This window comes from Emydura macquarii, unplaced genomic scaffold (genome assembly GCF_026122565.2).
Source record: "Emydura macquarii macquarii isolate MOO-44397 ecotype Brisbane River unplaced genomic scaffold, CSIRO-AGI_Emac_v2 contig_3451, whole genome shotgun sequence".
Lineage (NCBI taxonomy): Eukaryota > Metazoa > Chordata > Testudines > Chelidae > Emydura > Emydura macquarii.
Window position 1 is genome coordinate 6,428,465 of NW_027133588.1, and position 12,458 is coordinate 6,440,922.

At 42.5% G+C, this 12,458-nt stretch overlaps 1 long non-coding RNA gene across 1 annotated transcript in view; it reads left to right on the plus strand.

The window, feature by feature from the left end:
- LOC137144433 (uncharacterized) overlaps positions 1 to 12,458 on the plus strand; it is a 243,897-nt gene that overhangs the window by 157,526 nt on the left and 73,913 nt on the right. The gene's annotated exons all lie outside the window — the stretch shown is intronic.

Here is a 12,458-nt window from a genome sequence, read left to right on the forward strand (position 1 = left end):
CTTTCACATAAGCACAGTTTCTAATTAAATATGTACATATCTATAATGTAACTGCTTCTGCTATTTAATGGTATTTATCTTACTGTGTTCCCACTGCATGGATTTTAACATACTGGTTTATTACACATTAGATGTAGATAATTCCTTGTGCAATAAAAAGGGCCTTCCTGCCCACCCCCGACGACATCTGTAAATTAAAATCTCATGAGAAATTGCCTGGCTTTCCTTCTGCATTGGGTGTACACACATAAAGTGCATATGTATTTGTAAAGTAGAACTTTGTTTAACTTCGTTATCATTAATAGTCAGAAATTACATGACCCTAATATGTTACAAATCACTTATACATAAAACATGTAAACTGGATTAACAGAATGTATTAAAATGCTGGAGAGCTACTTGATAATGGAATATGCACAAACTTGCTGTGTACTTAGAGTGTATAATGCAGCTAACTCAATTTATTCCTTGCTATTCACAGGAGAGTACATTTTCACTTTTTAATTGCACAGATGACAAGACCTTTTTAATTAAGGTGGCATCTACAGTATTCATATACTGCAAAATCCACAAATGAGTAAAATTTAATAGCATCATAAAAACTGTGGTTAGGGCCTTTACCAACACCGCCATCGCAGCAAAGGTCTTTAAATTGGCCACATGTCAGAAATGCACATAAACCTGCGTAAAGAGGTAACAAAATTACTGTCTCTGGGAAAGCAGTAACTGATTGGCTCCCTTTCTACAGAAATAAAATGCGTGTTTTCATGATTGTGTGTATGAAATTGGCCTTCCCTTTTTTGTCTTCAGGGGTATTTTTCTCCTCTTTGTGCCAAGTTTCTTCATTCTGCTTAGTATCTCCTGTTCTCATTAGGGTGAATTTCACCTCTGGGCAGAGAGCCAGCCAAAGGACTATGCACCACGCAGTGCCCCATGGGCGTAAGTGGGACTTGAATGGTGCATAAGTTTTCTGCACGGGGTGAATGTGCAAAGGTAAGCAGAGGCTTTCAATGAATCAGACAAGATAGCAGGCTTTATAAAAAGAGCATGAGAGGTAGAAGACCTGATTTCTATTTCCAGCTCTGCCACTGACCTGCTGTGTAACCATCACCCAGCCATTCACAGGTCTGTTTCTCTTCTCACCCTTTGTCTGTCTGGACTATTTATACTGAAAGCAATTTGGGTCTGGGACTCTCTCTCACTATGTGCATGTACAGCTCCTACCATAATGGGGCCATCTGATCTCAGTTGGGGACTTTAGGCATAATAACAACAATAAGCATGTTCCTGTTTTGAAGAGTAAATGATACATAATTAAAATGTTGAAGATATATATATATTTTTTTTTTCTCCCTAATTAGGGCCCTACATTTGATAGGCGAAAGAACAGTTAGTTTAAGGGAAGGAATTTCCTACACCGGTTCTGTCTTTCCCATGCCACAGTAGTTCTAGAAGTCTTTAAGAGGTTGTGTCTCATTGCTGGGTGAAATTTGAGTCAGTGGGAGCATCCCCAGTCTTGCCCAGATCACCTTGGAATAAATGCAAGCTGTGGTAGATGGCTGTTTTACATGTGTTATTGTCTAAAATGTGGTGGGATGTTAGTTGGTTTGTGCTCAAGAGACAGACGTTTTTCTGGCAGAGCGTTTTGTTTTTTCATCCCATTTAGTCTATGGAAAATACACCTCTGTGTATATAACAGTTACTGCAGGGGGGGGTCTGCAGGCATTTCTTTCCCCCCACAATTAGATATTTAACAGTTTGTTTTGAATTGTAATGTCATGATGCGCAGAGTTCCTCCAGCAGTGCTTGTTATTAATTAAAAAATAAACCAGATTGTAGAATTCAACATTTCCTTTGGGATTAGTTTAAAAAGCTACATGAATTTTTACCTTAATGCTAAAAATACTGCATTGTTTACCAGATGAGTACTTAAATAATTAAATAAACTATTCCAAAGAGAGAGACCCTGTTAGAGTGAAAAGTGCTTTCCTGTGAGATCCTTTTGCAAGAGAGAAAGAGCGTGAGTAAGAAGAGGAGCAGGAGGGGACCTTGGGATGTATTAACATTTAGCAAGACTAAAATGAATTGTGTTAATCATGTCTGGTTTGATATTAATGAATTATGCTAATCAAATTTATTTTCTCCATTGGCGGGTTTCACATAGCACTGCTTCTTTCATTTGCAGTTACTGCATTTGTAAAAAAGGGATTTTAGATGGGATCACTTAGGGTTATGCCACATAGTGCCTTTCAAAAGCATTAGTCACACACATGGGGCCAGACACCCAGCCCCATCTATGAGTCCCCTTTGCACTGCTAGTGCAGGGGAATCCTGGCAACCCTGGGCCAGTCCCTCCTGCTGTGCCCGGTATTCCACCCTAGTTTATGAAGAATTTTGGGAGAGGCTGAAGCACAATCTGCTCCAGCTATCTTGGTCGGAAGGGTGGCCTCTTTGGACCCATTATCCATTGACGCAAGTTAGTACAGAGATAAAGGTGGTGGAAATCCATCTAAGACCTCCCGCCCCAGGTGCACTGAGCCTTGTTCTGATACACCTGGGATCCAGCCCATTTGAATTTGGAAATGGAGCATGCAGTAGATCTTTTCTTGTTCATACAACCACTTCTGACTACAGACACAATACTGACCTACATGGGGGATAAACTATGCCAGGGGTCACACACTGATTCTCATCAGAAAATCTGCATCTGGCTGCCAGCAGTAGGAACATAGGGTAAAATTCGGTCACATCTATTCTAGCCAAAATGTCATGGAATTACCACCACACAGGCCATTTTACAGGTCCATGGAGAGGACATGGTCCATATTTATACACCTGTGCCCCGCAAGTCGCCCTTACCCACACCCCTCCCCACCTATGCAGATTACCCATACTCTTAGAAATAATCCACACTGGGGATGGGAACATACGGATGGAAATATGTGAATAGATTCTTCATCGCATATGAGTGTCCACTTTGGACCCAGATAATGAAAACATTTAAGCAGAGGCTTAATCCATCTCTCTTTCTGATAGCATTTAAGCATGTGCTTAACTTTAAGCTTATGCTTAAATTCTATCGAGAGTTAAGTACATGCTTACATGTTGTCCTGACTAGCACTGAATGGTCTCTGTGTGTTTTGCATTGTTTCAAAATGTAGCTCAACTAAAATAAATCAATAAAAAAGCAGACACATCATAGGGGCATGTTTTGTTATTTGTTAGCATAGCCATGCATGTTTGTTACATTTTTAATTAATATTTTATTCGTCCATTAAAGTAAGAGAGACATCAATCCAATTTACTCCTATTTATTATTTGCTTCTTTCTACTGTGGTAGCACCAAAAGGCTCCATCCACTGTGCTAGCTGCTACACAGATGTGTAGAAAGGTGCAGTTCACAACCATAATAAACAAGAGAGGAATAGAAATACGTCTCCTAGAAAATAATGTGGTAAGAAAACAACAGTTGTTCTATACTTAGAACTATCCAATATCAACTTTAAGCAGATGAGTTAGTCTCATTGAAGATTGGGATTAGGGTTAGGCATGTGCTTATGTTCTTCTACAGGTGGAATGCAAAGAGGGAGTTTTGAATGCAAAAGAAATAGAGGATAAGCCCTCAAGTCCTAATTCTGCAAATAGGTTTGTCTGAGTCAGTACAGAGATCTCTTCTTTGGCAGATGATTTGGAATTTTCCTTCCAAGGCGAGTTGTTATCATAGACACTGTTAACATTATGTCAATTAATTTTTGGTGTACTAATGTATTTTAATTCCTAAAGCAAGAGACCTGTGGATCAGTATTACTGGGACATTGATTGACTCTCCAAATAGCTTTGGGTGGTTTTCTGATTTTGTTAAATCCCCTTTTGTTTCTATGAAAGGATATGTTGGAAACCTAAGACCCTATTGGGAGACATTCTGAAACTGTAACATTACCCTCAGGGAGGAAGGGGCGGTTTGGAGAAGCCATTGCCAGGTCAGGGGATTAATGGGCATAAACGTGGACCATGCTCTTGAGCTCTAGGTCCCGCTCCTGAATCCCTCTTCCTAGCATCTTTTGGGGACAGGGTGCTCTGCCTAGTCTCTCCTTGAATTTTCAGGGGTGCCAGAACAGGGCTGGCCAACTTCCAACTCAAACATCTTCTGCTGGACCAAGGGTTGGTATTGGTACTTATATGACACACCTGTAAAAAATATGGTCCAATGCGTTTGTCTTTTCTTCAGACACATTATTCTGGGTCTATTACCTTCCAGTCTAAAGAAAATGTGGAGTGAGATCACGCTCTGCGATAAAACCCTACTGTAACAGCTTTCAGGTACAGTTCATAAGTGTACCAAGAGCACTATTCTGTCCTTCCTGCGCTCTCTACTAGATAAGACAATGACTATAACAGAAAACTAGCTCCGCTCAGGACATCATCCCATAGAAGATACATATAGAGCTTCCAAAGCCTCTTGGAAATTATGACCGCAAAGGACATCTGACAAGTTTTTCATCACGCCAGTGGTACACAACCTTTAGAAGGTTTTAATGACAGCTATATTAACATTTCGGGCTTTAATTCTTCATGTTTTCTGTGCTGAAGGCCTTAAAGTTTGGGCCTATATAGTCCTTGCCACGTTTTTATACCTCTGCAAGTAGGAAATGATTCAGGTTGTATTAGCGGTCACACATCCCACAATGCTTAGCAGCCCCATCTGAGGCCTTCTCCTCATGCTCCCTACTGACAGATAAGATCATCTGGAGTATTATTCCTGATTGACTGTTGACTCATATTTAGCGTGTGATCCACTATAACCACCAGATTCCTTTCCTCAGTACTCCTTCCTAGGCAATCATTTCCTATTTTGTATTTGTGCAACTGATTGTTTCTTCCTAAGTGGAGTACTTTGCATTTGTCCTTATTAAATTTCATCCAGACTATTTCTCCAGTGTCCAGATCATTTTGAATTTTAATCATATCCTCCAAAGCACTTGCAACCCCTCCCAGCTTGGTATCATCCACAAACTTTATGTGTACTCTCTATGCCATTATCTTAATAGTTGATGAAGATATTGAACAGAACCAGACCCAGAACTGATTCCTGTGGAACCCCACTCAATATGCCCTTCCAATTTGACTGGGAACCATTGATAACCATTCTCTGGGAATGGTTTTCCAATCAGTTTTGCACCCACCTTATAGTAGCTCCATCTAGGTTGTATTTCCCTAGTTTGTTTATGAGAAGGTCATGCGAGACAGTATTAAAAGCCTTATAAAGTCAAGACATACCACATCTACTGCTTTTCCCCTGTCTACAAGGCTTTGTCAAAGACAGCTGTCAGGTTGATTTGAGCAATTTGTTCCTGACAAATCCATGCTAACTGTTACTTATCACCTTTTCTTGTAGGTGTTTTAACTGTGATTAATCACCCACATCACACAATGTTTCTTCTGTAATGATCGTTAATCCATGAAGAAATGTTTGTGTGAACAAACCTTGGTTCACATGGGTGTTTGTGAAAGCAAATAAAAAAGGGTGTGTATATGGCTGAAGAAAAACGTGATTCAGAGTTCACAGAAAAAAAATTCACCAATAATTTTCTCATGATCAAGAGCCTGATCCAAAACATACTGAGGTCAGTGGGATGCTTTCCATTGTCTTCAATGGGCGTTGGATCAGCCTTATTTGCCCAACGTGAGCAAAGAGATAATACATCCTGGTTTTCCACATGGTAATCTGATGTCCCAGGAATTTCTTTTCGGACACTTAAAGTCTTGGGTTCTCATTTAAGCCATTGAAACTTTTTTTTTAATTACTAAGAAATGTTTCGTCAAGACATATTGCTGTACTGAGTAGAATGTGTACTGTGTTTATCAGGAGCAAGTAGTCCACTGGAATGCACGTTCAGCGTGATGAACAACACTGGAGTGAAAAGTTGACTAAGTGTAGACGCTTGATCTTTTGCTCTAAGAGAATGTTAATGATATGGGGGTAATGGTTCAGGATAAACTCATTCAGATTGCCACAATCCTGGAAAGAATTCTTCCACTCCAGGAAATATACCCAAGTCCCTGTTGTATCAGAAGCTTGGCGTTAGTGACACCAGCACACACTGAAATGAAGTGTGTGCTTTTTGTTTTTGTGTGAATATTTCATGAAAGTTGCCACAAAAGTGTCATGGTGTTTTATTTAAAAGATATAGTCACCTTAAACTTAATACACCTCCACTGCCTGAACACCCAGGAAGACCATGCTGAGAAAAGTATCTCCTGAGATTTCACTTTAATTAATAAGTTAACTTGAAGCATGAGACTTGGGTAGAGCTGTTAGATTCCATTTAGCAATACAAGATTTGACAACTGTAAAATACCTTCAGTTTTTAATCTTTCACTAGATAAAAATATCAAAATGCTCTTTTTCCTAAGGTAGGTAGCTGGCAGAGAATTTGAGAAATATGAATTCCCTTCTTGAGACCAAATCACTTTGTTGATGCAAAGTGCTCCCGGCAAAAACTGAGAATGATACTGTACAAAGACACCTAGCATCATTATCTGCATTAAATATCAATAGTTGTGCTTCTTTTCTTACCAAGAGTACAACCTTGTGTGTTGTTAAAGGGTAAAAACAAAACCTCTGCCACCCTAAGGACGCATGGGATGACACTGTTGAGAAGTGAAGAGAAGGAAAAGGCTTTTATTAAAATGTTATGAATTATTGTTAACATATATTTACATAATTTAATTCATCCTAGGAAACATCTTATGGAATGATGCAGTATGTATCCATGGACATAAAATCAATCTTTAAATTGTTATTGCAATCTCCCTGTAAACATTTATGAATACTTTGATAACGAGACCACTGGTGTTTCCAGAAGAAGTGTAATCTGATGGAGTGATTTTTCTGGCTCCAATATATAGTTAATCTCCAATCTAGAAAGAGAATCTCAGTGAAAAGATACTTCTCGCATGGATCAATCCAAAACACAAACTGCAACAAGCCAAGTTAAAAAAAAACCGGAATGGATGATGAAATTTAAAACTGATTGTCATATAACCCAATAGCACCTGCTAGAACTGTTATAATTCTATTGGCTTTAGTAATGTTTCTATGATAAACTACCTTTCTCAAGAATGTATAACTTGTTGAAGTTAAATCTTGTCAGGATGAAACATGTCTGAAATTGGAAAAATAAAACTACTTTGTCCTCTTCGTGCACTAAACCAATCTTTGCTGATGGCCTTCCTGCTGAAATCTCCCATTTTTGTTGGTTTAAACCGGATTTTTAATTTTTTTGTGTGTGCACGTTCATTTAATATGTTATAGGTTGGGCAAGTGCTTCAGACCATTCTTGTCATTTATTTGCACAATCAATATGTTAAATACAAAAGGAACAAACTATCCCGATGTGTAGAAACAATAGCAAATGTGGCAGGCGACCAGCTTGGCTTAACAAAGAAATCTTCAGTGAACTTAAACACAAAAAGGAAGCTTACAATAAGTGGAAGCTTGGACAGATGACTAGGGAGAAGTATAAAAATACTGCTCAAACATGCAGGAGTGAAATCAGGAAGGTCAAAGCACAACTGGAGTTGCAGCTAGCAATTGTCATGAAGGGTAACAAGAAGGGTTTCTACAGGTATGTTAGTAACAATAAGGTGGTCAGGGAAAGTGTGGGTCCCTTACAGAACGGGGGAGGCAACATGGTGACAGATGATGTGGAAAAAGCTGAAGTACTCAATGCTTTTTTTGCCACTGTCTTCACAGACAAGGTCCACTCCCAGACTACTGCACTGGGCCGCACAGAATGGAGAGAAGGTGAGCAGCCCTCAGTGATGAAAGAACAGGTTCAGGACTATTTAGAAAAGCTGGACATGCACAAGTCCATGGGGCCAGATCCAAGGGTGCTGAGGGAGTTGACTGATATGATTGCAGAGCCATTGGCCATTATCTTTGAAAACTCGTGGCTATTGGGGGGAGGTCCCGGATGATTGGAAAAAGGAAAATCTAGTGCCCATCTTCAAAAAAGGGAAGAAGGAGGAGCTGGGGAATTACAGATGAGTCACCCTCACCTCAGTCCCTGGAAAAATCATGGAGCAGGTCCTCAAAGAATCCATTTTGAGGCACTTGGAAGAGAGGAAGGTGATCAGGAACAGTCAACATGGATTCACCAAGGGCAAATCATGCCTGACCAACCTGACTGCCTTCTATGATGAGATGAATGGCTCTGTGGATGTGGGGAAAGTGGTGGATGTGATATATCTTGACTTTAGCAAAGCTTTTGATATGGTCTCCCACAATATTCTTGTCAGCAAGTTAAAGAAGTATGGGTTGGATGAATGGACTATAAGGTGGATAGAAAGCTGGCTAGATCATCGGGCTCAACGGGTAGTGATCAATGGCTCGATGTTTAGTTGGCGGCCGGTAACAAGAGGAGTGCCCCAGGGGTTGGTCCTGTGGTCTTTAGATTTTGTTCAACATCTTTATTAATGATCTGGAGGATGGGGTGGATTCCACCCTCAGCAAGTTTGCAGATGACACTAAGCTGGGGGAGAAGTAGATATGCTGGAGGATAGGATAGAGTGACCTAGACAATTTGGAGGATTGGACCAAAAGAAATCTGATGACGATCAACAAGGACAAGTGCAGAGTCCTGCACTTAGGACGGAAGAATCCATTGCACTACTACTGACTGGCTAGGCAGCAGTTCTGCAGAAAAGGACCTGGGGGTTACAGTGCATAAGAAGCTGGATATGAATCAACAGTGTGCACTTGTTGGCAAGAAGGCCAATGGCATATTGGGCTGCATTAGTATGAGCATTGCCAACAGATCAAGCAAAATGAATATTCCTCTCTATTCAGCACTGGTGAGGCCTCATTTGGAGTATTGTGGCCAGTTTTGGGCCCTCCACTACAGGAAGGATGTGGACAAAGTGGAAAGAGTCCAGAGAAGGGCAACGTAAATGATTAGGGGGATGGAGCCCATGACTTATGAGAAGAGGCTGAGGGAACTAGGCTTGTTTAGTCTGCAGAAGAGAAAAATGAGGGGGGATTTGATCGCGGCCTTCAACTTCTAGGGAGGATGGAGCTAGGCTGTTCTCAGTGATGGCAGGTGACAGAACAAGGCGCGACAGTCTCAAGTTGCAGTGGGGGAGGTATAGGTTGGATATTTGGAAAAACGTTTTCACTAGGAGGATGGTGAAGCACTGGAATGGGAGGTGATGGAATCTCCATCCTTAGAGGTCTTTAAGGCCCTGATTGGGATGATTTAGTTGGGGCTGGTCCTGCTTTGAGCAGGGGGTTGGACTAGATGACCTCCTGAGGTCCCTTCCAACCCTAATCTTCTATGATTCTATAATCTATGAAACGTATACTAATGGTCTGATTTAAACCAATGGAAAAAAAGGGGGGAACAAAGTCCAGGATAGTAGTGTGGCATGAAAGTATCATTTAGAAAAGCTGATTTACCAGAAAGCCCAGTACTAGAAATAAAGTCTGACTAGAATAAAAATTCCATCAGAGGCTCATGTGACAGGGAATTAGATCTTGTAAGTTACATTTAGGAATAGGTGTGACAAGGACTTCTGGAAGTATTTTTGCTTAGGATTCACTGTATAGTTTTTCTTTCAAAGCCATATACAAAATCTTATCTTTTCAGCACAAAAAGGTTATTATCCAACTCCCAAACTAATCTGCTTAGCAGCGTGAACATTAATAGAGTAGTATGCAAGTGAAGAATTGGACGTGATAGCTCTGAAAGTTTGTCGGCGTGAAGCTGAGCAGTGGTGGGGTTGCCATATGCTTATGTATTGCAGGTGAATCATCTTCACCTCCTCCTGCTTTCAATCTTTGATTTTTTTTCAAATGCAAGAACACCTGCATTTTTCCAATCACATCTGTCTGCTTCTCTAACATCTCCATTTTCCCCTCTGTCAGCAGCTGGCTACCAGACGAGTTTTAGATGAATAGCGTTCACCTTAGCTCAGAGTTGTTTTATGATGCCAGTTAGATGAAATAGTTCCAGCAGATCCTCTCAATAAGCAAAGGCCTGTATTCTCTCAGTTCATTGAACCCATATGGATGAGAACAGCTGGAAAGATGGGTTTGCTACCTGAGGCCAATGTTTGTGTTGCCAACCGCGACTCCAGCTTGCTGACCCTTGTATAATTCATTGCAGTTGAGGAAATGTTGCTCATGCCATTCCATTTTGTGATGGATGGTGTTACTTAAAACTGATGGTCTTGTAAACCACTGGTGACTTTCCACGTCTGACAGATGTGAACAAGGAATATAGTCAATAAATATTGCCACCTTACAAAGGAAGATACACTGCTCACAACTGAGTGGGCTAAAGCTTTGTACAAATAGAAGCAGGTGGAGGAAAGGCTGGATTAGACTTGAAATTAAAAGGATCTGTTTAAGACTGTTCTGTAGGGATGGTGCGATGAGCTCTGGGGGCACACACAGAGTGTGTTTTTCTGAGTCCCCCAACCGTCACTGCTTGTAAGGTCTGAGTTTTATTCTAGCACTGCTGAACTCTACTGCAACCCCCAACTTTCTAGCATTAGCCAGGCAAATGGTATCGATGGCCTTGCTCAGGTTTGACCTCAGTGATAGTTTCTCCCAGTAAGGATGGAATGAATCCTGAATAAGGGTTCATCTGCATGATTACACTTAACACATGTTAACTAATTCATCCTCTCAATTAGTCTGCAATGGGGATAACTATTATTAGCCCATCCTAGCAGACAGGGAAATTGAGGCACAGAAATGATTATACAGCAGTTAGTGGCACAGGGACCACAAGACCATACAGTGCATCTAGTGAGAGAAGGCAGTTCCAACATGACGGCAAAGGAGGAAATAAGTGGGCAAGCAGAAGAGCCATTGGGAACTTCATGGGTAGTGCATCCTGAACAAAACGGCCTGACTCCACATTAGTAAGATCCAGACAGCAAAGATGCCAGTCTGCATAAGGGAATGGGGCCAAGCAGTGATGTCAAGACTTAGTGAGGAGCAGAGAAAAAGAGCGGAAAGCTGTGAGAAAGGAAGAGCTCAGTAGCATAGACAGATGGCGAGGAAGAGGGCCTGGGGGGGGAGAAAGAGAGGGCAGGGGGTGAACCATGAACAAAGCTATTTAGGGCCGATCCTGCTCTCATTGAAGCTGATTGGTGATTTAGCTATGGACTTCAATGGAAACAAATGTAGCCCTTTAGCCGGGGGGGGGGGGGGGGGAGCTGCTTTGTACCATTTGGATTAATTACCCTGAAAGGGAGGCTGCATTGCATGTTTTTGCTGTGTATCTAACTCCGGCCAGTTTAGACAGCGTGCAGCGTGCAGGCGTGACGATGTTTCGGGTAATGGCAGCAAGAGACTGTGTGTGTGTGTATATATCTATATAAACCGGGAGAGGGGGTGGGGTTAAGAGGCTGCACCGTCTACAAATGCCACGGGTTCCCCTTGCTGCTCTTGTAAACCGTAGGCCGAATACCCTGGCAGCACCCTAACCCGTTGATGGAGAGGCCCGCTGGCAGCTCCCCTCATCCCCCCAACTCCTGCTCCCTGAGCCCCTCTTCCTTCCACCTGCTCCTTTGCCAGCCCCTCCCTCTGGTCAGTGACCAACGCTTGACCTACTCTCTCTAGAGCTGGCACTGGCTGCAGGAGACGGAGCAGGATGGAGTTGGCACTTTCTCCCGCTGCTCTGTGGGGCACGGTGAGCAGGGGAGGAGAGGCAGAGATGTCTCCTAGACCCAGTCCCCAACTCCAGGGCTTCCTACCCTGAGGAGTATCCGTGAGGGAGTACCTGAAGGGGAACAGGAGGGGCCTGGGAGAGGAGAATGGGGGGCAGGCGTCCCAGACAAAGGTTGGCAAGGCCCCGCTGGCGGCCTGTGAGCGACAGGTGTGGGACCCAGAGAAATGGTGGGTGCATGGGGCTGTGTGTGGGTTGGAAAGAGGGTGTGGGCAGTAGGTAGATCGGCCTGGACCAGGAGGTGATGGATGCATGGCAGAGGGTCTGGGGGCAGGAGTGTGAGTGGGGGACAGGGCTGTGTTGGTGCCTGGAAGTTTGTAGCAGCGGTGAGTGCGAGTGGCCGATGCAGCTGAGTGTAGGTGGGTGAGTTAATGCACCGCGTGGGCAGGCAGAGACTGAGAGACGGGGGAAATGGCAAGAAGGAGACTGAGAGTAGGGGATAGCGTAAAAGAGAACGGGAGAGAAAGTGGGGAGCGGCCTGGGAGGAAGCTAGGCGCACACAGGAGCTAAGTGCCGGGAGGAGAGCAGCACGTGGACGGTTTCTAAGCACGTACATTACAATGGTTTAAAAAAACAGAAACCAGAGCTGCTGTGTGGTTGTGCAACGGTGAAGATAAATGCCTTGATAACATAAATGTATTGAAATATCAGGAACCATCGCTTGGAAATCATGAGAGGCAGATTTAACGGAAAAGCTCACCTCACACAAGCCATTAATAT